Source organism: Chrysemys picta, chromosome 7 (genome assembly GCF_011386835.1).
Source record: "Chrysemys picta bellii isolate R12L10 chromosome 7, ASM1138683v2, whole genome shotgun sequence".
In the NCBI taxonomy this organism is placed as follows: Eukaryota; Metazoa; Chordata; order Testudines; family Emydidae; genus Chrysemys; species Chrysemys picta.
This window is the reverse complement of record NC_088797.1, coordinates 43,467,115-43,479,394: the sequence shown is the minus strand read 5'-3', so window position 1 is coordinate 43,479,394 and position 12,280 is coordinate 43,467,115.

Below are 12,280 nucleotides of genomic sequence, written 5' to 3'. Positions count from 1 at the left end.
CTGGCAAACAGAGGCTAGGGACACCATCCCTGCTCATCCTGGCTAACAGTTCTAACACCTAATTCTTTTTTGAACCCTGTTAGTGTCTTGGCCTTCACAACATCCTCTGGCAGAGTTCCACAGGTTGACTGTGTGTTGTGTGAAGAAATACTTCCTTTTGTTTGTTTTAAACCTGCTGCCTATTAATTTCATTTGGTGACCCCTAGTTCTTGTGTTATGAGAAGGAGTAAATAGCACTTCCTTTATTTACTTTGAACTGCACTGTACACAGAGCCAAATCCTCTAAAGTCTACTATATACCAACATCTTCAGGATCCACATTTAATCAGGCTCATCTATTTTTTCCCTAATAAAGAAGGATCTTGGCAAATATTAATTATAGCAACCAATGAAAGCTGCTGTATGTGATATCTCAGTCATACAACTTAACTAATATACTGTCATATAACTGTTTTTGCTGCAGTTGGATTTACTACTGCAATATGCCTCACAACAATTTGCTTTGGCCTTGAATGAAAGAAATAAGGTGTTCGGGTCTCTTTAGAAACAAAAGTTAGGCTTAGTTTTGAAAATAAAAAAGTTAGTTAGGGACAGAGTCATAGAGTTTAAAGCCCAAAAGGACCACTAGCTGATCTAGTCTGCCCTCCTGTATATTACAGACCACCACCATCATCCAGCACCTGCACTAAACCCAACAACCAAAATGTGACCAAAGTATTACAACCCACAGAAGACAAGATTGTTACATTCCACAGGCAGAGAACAGGAGGGACTGAGGTGCACCAGTGCTCAAAGCCCCGGAAATGACAGGAAAACGATTAATTGAGATGTACCCAAATAATTCCAATAAGTGTCCTGCAGAGAAAGGTGAAGATGCCCCCCTCCCCAAGGTTACTGCCAGTCTGACCTGGGGAAAAATTCTTTCCTGTCCACACATGTGGCCATCAGTTAGCCAGGAAAGCACCTGAGAGAGCGAATGCTCAGTGTCAACTCAGAGCTCTGGCCCACCCTGCATAATGCCCCATCTCCAGCCATAGCCATCCCTGATACTTCAGAGGAAGGAGATAAATAAACCCCTCCCAGAATACATGGGGGGGAGGGATTCCCTTCCTGACCCCTATCAGTGGCTGGCTGAAACCCTGAAGCATGAGCTTTAGGAACATAAGACATAAACCAGAAGTAAGCCCCAGAGTTGTTGAGCCCCTGCCTCTTATTATTACGAGCAACCCTGTTAAAAGGTCACACAGTTGAAATGTGTCAATTTCTCTCTTAAAACCAATTAAGTTGTTGCCCCCACAACTTCTTCTGGGAGGCTATTCCAGAAACTCATCTCTCTCGCTCTATCTGATAGTTAGAAACCTTCTAATTTCCGGCCTGAATTTGCTCATGGCCAGTTTATCCATTTGTTCTAATGTCAACATTGTCCTTTAGCTTAAATAGCTCTTCACCCTCTCTTGTATTTACCCCTCTAATGCATTTATAGAGAGCAATTATATCCCCGTTCAGCCTTCTTTTTGCTAGATGAAACAAGCCAAGCTGTTCCAGTCGCCTCTCATAACATAGACCACCCCCCATTCCCGATCATCCTAGGAAGAAGGCTTTCTGGATCTTTGATTTCACACGGCAGAACTAAGTTTTGTATTTTTAGAGTTGAATCTACAGATACCAGGATGTTTTGGTCCCAATTGTACTTCTCTTACTTAGGCAAAGATATCATTGGAACTTTGTATGAGCTAGGTCAAAAGATCAAGCTGTTACTTAATAATAATTTTCACTTACAAACAGCTTTCAGCTAAAGATATTAAAGCATTTTACAAGCATGGATTAATTAAAGCATTACAACACTGCTAAAATGGATAAGCATATTATATTTTATATTATTATATGAAGAAACTGAGAGACGAAGAGCTTATAAGTTAGTGGTAACACATTCAGTAGTAGGAGAACCGTTAATGGAAACCAGGAGTCCTGAGCACCAATCTTTTGCCCTAATCATTAGACATACAACAATATTAGTTACAGCCCATGGGAGAATGGCACATTTAGCCACATGTGGAGTAGCTCTATTGCATTATGAATGAGCAGCTATAGATTTTAAAGCATGAAGTAACACAAACCTGGAAACATATTTAACTTGTGTTACGGGTTTGATAGCACAATGGCCTGGTCTACACTATGAGTTTAATTCAAATTTAGCAGCATTAAATCGAATTAACAGTGCACCCGTCCACACAACGAAGCACTTTATTTCGATATAAAGGGCTCCTAATATCGATATCTGTACTCCTCCCCGACGAGGAGAGTAGCGCTGAAATCGGTATTGCCATTTCGGATTAGGGTGAGTGTGGCCGCAATTCGACGGTATTGGCCTCCGGGAGCTATCCCACAGTGCACCATTGTGACCGCTCTGGACAGCAATCTGAACTTGGATGCACTGGCCAGGTAGACAGGAAAAGCCTCACGAACTTTTGAATTTCATTTCCTGTTTGCCCAGCGTGGAGAGCACAGGTGACCACGCAGAGCTCATCAGCACAGGTAACCATGCAGTGCGATAATCGAAAAAGAGCACCAACATGGACTGTACGGGAGATACTGGATCTGATCGCTATATGGGGAGAGGATTCAGTGCTAGCAGAACTACGTTCCAAAAGACGAAATGCCAAAACTTTTGAAAAAAATCTCCAAGGGCATGATGGAGAGAGGCCACAACAGCGACTCATATCAGTGCCACAGGAAAGTTAAGGAGCTCAGACAAGCCTATCAAAAAACAAAGGAGGCAAACGGTCGCTCTGGGTCAGAGCCGCGGACATGCCGCTTCTATGCTGAGCTGCATGCAATTCTGGGGGGGGCCGCCACCACTACCCCACCTCTGACCGTGGATTCCGAGGCGGGGGTAATCTCAGCCACACCTGAGGATTCTGTGGATGGGGAAGAGGAGGAGGAGGAGGAGGACGAGCTTGCGGAGAGCACACAGCACTCCGTTCTCCCCAACGGCCAGGATCTTTTTCTCAGCCTGACTGAAGTACCCTCCCAACCCTCCCAAGGCAGTATCTAAGATCATGACCCCATGGAAGGGACCTCAGGTGAGTTTACCTTTTAAAATATAAAACATGGTTTAAAAGCAAGCATTTTTTAATGATTAATTTGCCCTGAGGACTTGGGATGCATTCGCGGCCAGTACAGCTACTGGAAAAGTCTATTAACGTATCTGGGGATGGAGCGGAAATCCTCCAGGGACATCTCCATGAAGCTCTCCTGGGGGTACTCCAAAAGCCTTTGCAGAAGGTTTCTGGGCAGTGCAGCCTTATTCCGTCCTCCATGGTAGGACACTTTACCACGCCATGCTAGTAGCAAGTAATCTGGTATCATTGCATGACAAAGCCTGGCAGCGTATGGTCCCAGTGTTTGCTGGCATTCAAGCAACATCCATTCTTTATCTCGCTGTGTAATCCTCAGGAGAGTGATATTGCTCATGGTAACCTGATTGAAATACGGGAATTTAATTAAGGGGACAGAAGTGGCCATTCCTACTGGGCTGTTTGCCCGTGGCTGAAAAGAAATCCTTCCCTGTAGTTAGCCAAGCCGGGGGGGAGGCGTGGGTAATTGGCGTTGAGCTTTTCGCGTTTGGCTAGCAGGGAATCTTCCCTGATACCAGCCACGCGGTGGGGGGAGGGATAAAGCAATCATCCCAGAAAATTGGATGGGAGGGGTTAGTTTGTTTTCTGCTGCTGCAGGTTAACAGGAAAACCGCAGCACTCAACGGGCTTTGCTTGGTATGTGGGAAAGGAGGGTGCAGAAGCCGAAAGACAATGGCTTACCATGACCACATGCAAGCCGAATTCTGTTGCCCGGACCTGCGTCTGTGATCTCTAACACCAAAGTCACAGGCACTCAATATTAAGATGCAAAATGCGACCTTGCACTGAAATAACATGTGCTATGTAATGTGAATAGTGTTGTTCACTGTGAAAGAGTATAAGCATTGTTCTGTAAAATGTATCTTTTTAAATACTTCTCTCCCTTTTTTCCCTCCCTCCAGCAGCTGTAAATTTTTCAAGCCTCCCTCCTCCATCCCGAAGGCAATCTCACATAAGTTGGAGAAAAAAAAGGACGCAAGATGACATGTTCTCGGAAATCATGGAATCAACCCACAATGAAAGAGCTCATCTGAATGAGTGGAAGTATCAAAGTACAGGAAAGATGCCAGTGAACGTGAGGACATGAGGGACCAACGTGAGGACATGAGGGAACAACATGAGGACATGAGGGACCAACGTGAGGAGAGGAGAGATACTCGAGATGAGAGGTGGCAGCAGGAAGATCAGAGGAGGCGGGATGCAACGCTGGGGCTGCTGCATGAGCAAACAGACATGCTCTGGCATTTGGTGGAGCTTCAGGAACGGCAGCAGGATCACAGAGTGCCACTACAGCCCCTGTATAACCACCCTCCCCCCTCACCATGTTCCATAGCCTCCTCACCCGGACGTGTAAGAACGCGGGGGGGAGGCTCCGTGCACCCTCCCATTCCACCCCAGTGGACAGCCCAAGCAAAAGCCTGTCATAACTTTAACCTTTTTTTAGTGGCCTTTTCCTTCCCTCCGATCCTCCTCCATACCCCACCCCAGCTACCTTGTCTGTTCTCTCCCTCTTTTTATAATCAATTAATAAAGAATACATTATTTTTAAATGATAGTGACTTTATTTCCTTTGAAAGCAAGCTGTGATCGAAGGGGGAGGGTGGGTTGCTTACAGAGAATGAGTTAATAAAAGGGGCAGGTTTTCATCAAGGAAAAACAAACAGAACTTTCACACGGTAGCCTGGCCAGTCATGAAACTGGTTTTCAAAGCTTCTCTGATGTGCAGCGCTTCCTGGTGTGCTCTTCTATTCGCCCTGGTGTCTGGCTGCGTGTAATCAGCAGCCAGGCGATTTGCCTCAGCCTCCTAGCCTGCCATAAAGGTCTCCCCCTTACTTTCAAAGAGATTGTGGAGCACACAGCAAGCAGCAATAACAATGGGAATATTGGTTTGGTTGAGGTCTGAGCGAGTCAGTAACATGCGCCAGTGACCTTTTAAACATCCAAATGCACATTCTACCACCATTCTGCACTTGCTCAGCCTGTAGTTGAACAGCTCCCGACTCCTGTCCAGGCTGCCTGTGTATGGCTTCATGAGCCATGGCATTAAGGGGTAGGCTGGGTCCCCAAGGATAACTATCGGCATTTCAACATCCCCAACGCTTATTTTCTGGTCCGGGAAGTAAGTCCCTTGCTGCAGACGTTTAAACAGAGTAGTGTTCCTGAAGACGCGAGCATCATGAACCCTTCCCGGCCAGCCCACGCTGATGTTGGTGAAACGTCCCTTGTGATCCACCAGTGCTTGCAGCACCATTGAAAAGTACCCCTTGCGGTTTATGTACTGGGTACCCTGGTGCTCCGGTGCCAAGATAGGGATATGGGTTCCATCTATCGCCCCACCACAGTTAGGGAATCCCATTGCAGCAAAGCCATCCGCTATGACCTGCACATTTCCCAGAGTGACTACCTTTGGTAGCAGCAGCTCAGTGATTGCTTTGGCAACTTGCATCACAGCAGCCCCCACAGTAGATTTGCCCACTCTAAATTGATTCACAACTGACCGGTAGCTGTCTGACGTTGTAAGCTTCCACAGGGCTATCGCCACTTGCTTCTCAACTGTGAGGGCTGCTCTCATCTTGGTATTCTGGCACGTCAGGGCAGAGGAAAGCAAGTCACAAAGTTCCATGAAAGTGCCCTTACGCATGCGAAAGTTTTGCAGCCACTGGGAATCATCCCAGACCTGCAACACTATGTAGTCCCACCAGTCTGTGCTTGTTTCCCAGGCCCAGAATCAGCGTTCCACGGCTAGAACCTGCCCCATTAACAACGTGATCTCCAAAGCGCCGGGGCCCATGGTTTGAGAGAATTCTGTGTCCATGTCCTCATCACTCTAGTTGCTGTGCTGCCATCACCGCCTCCTCCTCGCCTCGTTTTTCTGGTCATTGTTCAGCATAAACTGCACGAGAATGCATGAGCTGTTTACAATGTTCATGACTGCGGTCTTGAGCTGAGCGGGCACCATGCTTGCCATGGTATGGCGTCTGCAGTGTTCACCCAGGAAAAAAGACGCGAAACGGTTGTCTGCCATTGTTTTCATGGAGGGAGTGGTGAGGCTGCACCCAGAAACACCTGCAACAATGTTTTTTGCCCCATCAGGCACTGGGATGTCAACCCAGAATCCCAATGGGCGGAGGAGACTGCGGGAACTATGGGATAGCTATGGGATAACTACCCACAGTGCAATGCTCCAGAAATTGATGCTAGCCCCGGTACATGGATGCACACCACCGAATTAATGTGCTTAGTGTGGCCGCATACATTCGACTTTATACAATCTGTTTCCAAAATTCGAATTCTGTAAATTCGGATTAATCCCGTAGTGTAGACATAATGAGACTAATTGAATGTAGGTGAAACAACCTGATTAAGATTTTTGATTGCTGAGCATTAACAACATTTGTATGTACATGAAGCACCCTTTTATAAAGAGACATTAACTTGTATTAGAATGTATCTATTATTATACCTCCAAGATTTTGCACGTCCATTTGACAGCTGGTCCTTTTTATGTCAGCATTGTTAGAAGTCCCAAATGCAACAGCCCTCTTTCTAGAAAAAGAGTCTTGCTGTTAATAAGTTCACTACATTTTTAACATTTAAAGGGGGAAAACATGAAGAGTGGAATAGGAGGGGATAGCTTTTTAAATAGGGATCTAATTCCTAAACCAGATTATAGAGTGAATTATTAGACCCATTGAAAAACTCTTCCTCTACCACTCTCCTCATATATGCAGTAAGATGTGGAGAGAGCATTCAAAAGCCTATGATTTTACCTATTTGCACAGGCTGAGCTTAATTTTTCCCCTTAAAAAAAAAAGATTGGGGGGGACCCTGCCTCTTTTCTAAAAGTGCTCATTTGCAAAATCTATTTTTTCTCAAATATCTTCAGCTATTAGGAAGTAAATTTAGCTACGGTTCTAATTTGCCTCAACTTATAGATACAGATACCCAAATGAACATATGTTGAACAGGCTGGTTAAGAATATTTAATGGGAATTTAGTTACTGATTTGTAATTGAAAAGTGCAAATGTGGCAGTTGCCATAGATCCTTGTAGTTCCTTGCTGGCACTGAGCCCAGGAAAGCTTAAAAATATGCAACATATTGATGGAAGAAAAAGGAAGAAAAGTAGAATTTTATGTGTAAAGCTTGCTGTAGAAATATAACTCCGCATATGGATCTTAATGTAAATTGTGTGAGCAAGACAAAATAATTTTAATGCATTTATGTATGCATTGTGCTGCTGGGATTAATGCAAATATTATAGTCATACCATAAATTCACAATGAAGTGAATGCCTACAAGCAATTCAGTTTCCTACCCTTTGTAGCAATGAACAGGACTGTGTTTATTCTGTACGAGTTCTACATTTGTCAGCAAATGAAATGGTGAGGAATAATCTCTTCACTTGTAGCTACCTCCTTGTGACATTTCTGCCATGGAAACAAAGATCCCCTTTATTTAAGCCATAGCCACAGAGGAAGGCACGACATTTTCTAATTCCTAGCAAACAGAAGGAAAATGAAAGAGACAGTTAATGAGCTATTATTAAATAATAGCAACCCCGATGCCAGCAGATGTTAAGCCTATTCCATTAATAAATTATGATATACTTCAATTTTTTTCATGTTCCTATAACTCTCATATCAGTTCTTCAGGTTCTTGCTTTGTTACATATAAATTAGAACATCTAGTTAAATTATTGGTTGCATGATCTGAGAATTGGACAACAAACCAGCTTTTATTGAAGAGGCTGATTCTATGAGGCATACTGCACCCTTAGTTCCCACTGGTGAGCACTCATGTAGGATTGGGCCACAAACATTATAAATTAGTTTTAAATTAAAGATAGCTTGTGAAAACAGACAACAGATACTAGATTGGTAAATCTCTCTGGCAGAAATTATCTTCCTCCATGTATTGCTCAGCACCAAGATGACAGTCAGAACTTAATAAAAAATAAATAACGCTTTCATAAAAGTACTTCAGTATTCTGCAGTCATCACCCAAGATGCAGTAACACAAGATGCAGTATTTTAGATCTTTTTAATAAAGGTATTGCCAAAGACTCAACCCCACTGACCACAAACTTAAGTGCGCATTGCAGTCACAACTGTGTGCGGAGTGTGCGGCCACTCATCCGAAGAAGTGGACTGTAGCCCACGAAAGCTTATGCTCAAATAAATTTGTTAGTCTCTAAGGTGCCACAAGTACTCCTGTTCTTTTTGTGGATACAGACTAACACGGCTGCTACTCTGAAACCTGTCATCTAGAAGTGCCAGAAGAGGGGGTAGTTACAAGCTCAAAACCCTGGGCAGGTTGTCAAAATATTCACTCAGGTTTCTGAATCTTTTAAGCAACGACACCCAGAATGAGGGTCAAATTAAGATTATGACTGGACACCAGTCTAAATTGGGGAAAATATACAGTCTAGAGTAAGCCTAAAGCTAACTACACTTCTACCCCGATATAACGCTGTCCTCGGGAGCCAAAAAGTCTTACCGCGTTATAGGTGAAACCGCGTTATATTGAACTTGCTTTGATCCTCCGGAGCATGCAGCCCCGCCCCCTTGGAGCACAGCTTTACCATGTTATATCCGAATTCGTGTTATAGCGGGTTGTGTTATATCAGAGTAAAGGTGTAGTTACATCTGTATTTTATGGAATAAAGATAGTAATTTCCCATGCTACATGCAAATTATCAGCTGATGGCATTGAGGAGTAAATGAAATCTGGATTTGTGTGAAATCTTGTACCTACAGATCTGTATAAATTGCACAGGCATCCCCCTCCCTCAGTCAATGGGAGCGGGCTCTTGAATTGACTGCAGGGAATGTAACAGAGTGCAGAGAAAGTTGGGGGCTGGTGGGAGGATGTGAGAGCACACGTGTGGCAAGATGGGGGCTGCCCTCCTTCAGTTCCACTGTCTCCCTTTTGGTTATGTCACTAAGATAGCTGTTTGGCTCTCACCTGTTCCCCCTGCAGCCTATTTAAACCTTCCCAAGATTTTTTTAAAGCTTCTTGCTCCTGCTAGATGCCCTATTCTCCCTCCCCTTAGTTGGAGTGCAGAAGCTGTGGTTTTTAAGGACACTGCAAGTCTGACTAATTGCCTGTTTTGGAATAACAAAGAAATTTTCCCATTGGACCAAAGTGTCAGAGGTCTATTGGGTTTTTTCATTTTCCTCACAGCATCATGAGGTATAGTTGAGTTGACAGCAATAGGACGTGAAAGTTTAATAGTAGAATAGGTAAAACGGGCCACTGTCCCATGCAGATAAAGGTTAAAAGGGACAGAGGTAAATGAGACCTGGCGTTTCACTTGTGGAACTTGTTGCTATATAGGAGAAGAAGAGATCCGAAGCCTTCATGGCCTGAGGTCCCCCTTAGTAACTTCTATCCATCCCACATGCACACAGTGGGAGGAAGAAAGGATTCAGAAGTGAGCTGAGGCCTAGGCAGGTCTAACCTAATTTATTGGTTATATGATGAGAGCCCTAAAACCCCACACTGGAACCAGTTATGTGCCTGGTATGTGTAAACAGGGGGTGGGCATATATCTTAAATCTATCTGATTCCTGTATGTCCGTCACTCATTCGCCTGTGTCCCCTGATCAAACTCTATGCAAATTGAACTCCCATTAGCTTTAAATGAGAGTTTTGCCTACATAATAAATTATTTTAAAATTGCACCCCAAATGAACAACTTTGTACTGAACACAGGGAACACTAGCTAATTTAATACATGGAAATGCTTGTTTTTCTCTTCATGAAAGAGCGTCAGGGTTGATGGATTCACCTGATGATTTTGAATAGAAAGTTTTTTGTTTACATCCTAGTAGAGTTGCAAATATATTAGAGTCCATTACTGATGACTGTTTCTTTCCTCTCTTTCACTTGGAAAGACAGTCATTATGTGTCTCAGCAATGCAAAAAAGTCTGCCTAACATTTAACGTGCAAAAGTGAGAAACTACTGTAAAGATGTGATCACCATCAAAAAAACAAACTTTACCAGGATCAGTTATTTAAATGGCAAAACAAAACTAGTTGTGTTCCTGAAGTACAATTTTTAATATCCAAACTTCTCCAAATTTCAGGGTGTTCAAAGAGGGGATCAAGATCAGTCCAGAATAGAGGTGAGCAGTGAAGTTGAGATATAAATTTGGTTTCAAACTTTCTAATATATGGATATGGAGCAGCCTATTGTAGAACAGCAATAGCTTCAAACTTTCCCCTAAATCCTAGTATGTTATCTGGAAGTTTAAAGATGGGCTTAAAACTAAAGACCATCTATGCTTGCTTGACTCCCCAGTGTTGATTCTATTAATCCACACACAGGGCTTCTATGAAGTGTTGTATAATAGTCAGCTTCCCTTCACCAGGGAATGTAATAATGTTTTGCTCAACTAATCTTGTTGAATGGGGGGCAAGAAGCTCTCTGTGAACGTGTGGTCAGAGAGGTAGTGAGGGATAGCACTTAGACTCGGCAGGGGGAGGGGGAAGCTGACTTCAGGATGCGAAGTATGGTCCTGGGCCCATTCTACCCCTCAGGTCCCAATCCCTACTCCCTGGCCTGATCTATGGCACTTCAGCAGCCATTCCAGCATCTCTTGGTCCCACTCTTGCGTTTGCACCCCCCTCCAAACACCAACCATGCACAAGTTTACTCAGGGGCAGAGATTCCACAATATTTCCATTGCGAGGGGGCTAGCACACCCCATGCCCCTGGTGTTACATATGCCTGGCTGTAGTGTGTTAGTGATTGTCCCACCCCCTCTGGCTCAATGGGAGACCATTCCACCTCACTATGTCACAGGGGCACCACCCAGTATCAGGGAATTAGTGAATCAAGTGCCAGGGCCTGAGGCCCCTTTGGTGGGTTAGGGCAGACCAGCAAAATAGTCTAGGTAGCTCTGTGTTTAACTGCTGGTGCATTAATGGAAAATAAATAAGTAAATCTTTCTGATAAGCATGAGAGCCTTCCCAATGCAGCTGTTTCTGGACCTGGCATTGTTACTATCTTACAATAAAGGTTACCAGTTTAACCTTTTTCTAATATTGCTTAATTTGAACTGGATGGCCATTTTTCTAAAGCAGGCTCTCTCGTAAATGAAGTAATACTTTGCGTGCTGTGTGTATAAAAAAACTGCTGTGTGCACAGATTGCCACATCCAGAAGTGGACACGTGATATTAAATTAGTACAGGTCTCCATTATATGTTTGGCACTCTGAAATACAGGCAGAGTTGTGCTATGAATAATGTAGAACAGATGAGATTTGTTTTCCCCCCAGAAAAATGTGTGGTTAGGTTCTATTTCTAATGTTCAGACTTCAGAGTAACAAAAACCCTAATCAAGAACAGAAGTCTTGAAAGTGTCAAATAGTGATACAGCATTTAATAGCTCATTCTAGAATGTAAAAGCCAATTAAGAGTTGGCTTTTGAAGAGAGGTTTTCAAACTGTGGTCTGTGAGCCAGAATACTTGCTGGTGGTGTGCTGAGAACTGTTTGGTTATATGATCCTGGCTCCTCATTTCCAGCTGCTAAACTCCAGTAAAACCATTAAATATGTATTAAATTCTTTCCTAATTACTTTTCCATTAAGCAACAACATAACCCATAGATATCATACATGGTCTACAGCCTATATAAAATTAACAAGTACAAAGAATGTCACATGCCTGTTTTATGTACCAAAGAGAGAGACAAACTAATTGCCATGAAACTCAAATCACGGTCCTGTAGACAGACTCTCAAAGAAAATTGTAGATACTGTTGCTGCTTCAAACCTCCTTGGTTTAAACTACACTATTCTCCTAACAAATAGATGCACATGCTATACATTGTGGCTGTTTCTCTCTCTCAACACTACATGTAACTCACTGTTCACATGCTCCAGTTCCTTTCCCTGTGGCTTATGTACCTGTCAAGTTCATTCACACTCTTCTCCCTGCATGGACAGAATTGACCTCTCTGCCATCTACTCACATAGAATTTCCAAGTGTGCATGCATAAAACAGGTGTCTCACCAACCATTAACAAACAATAACCATAACAAATCCATAAATAGCACTCACTAAGGGAGAGACAGGATCTGCTTTGCAGAATTACACACACACACACTTTTAAAAACTAAGATTGCCTATGCAA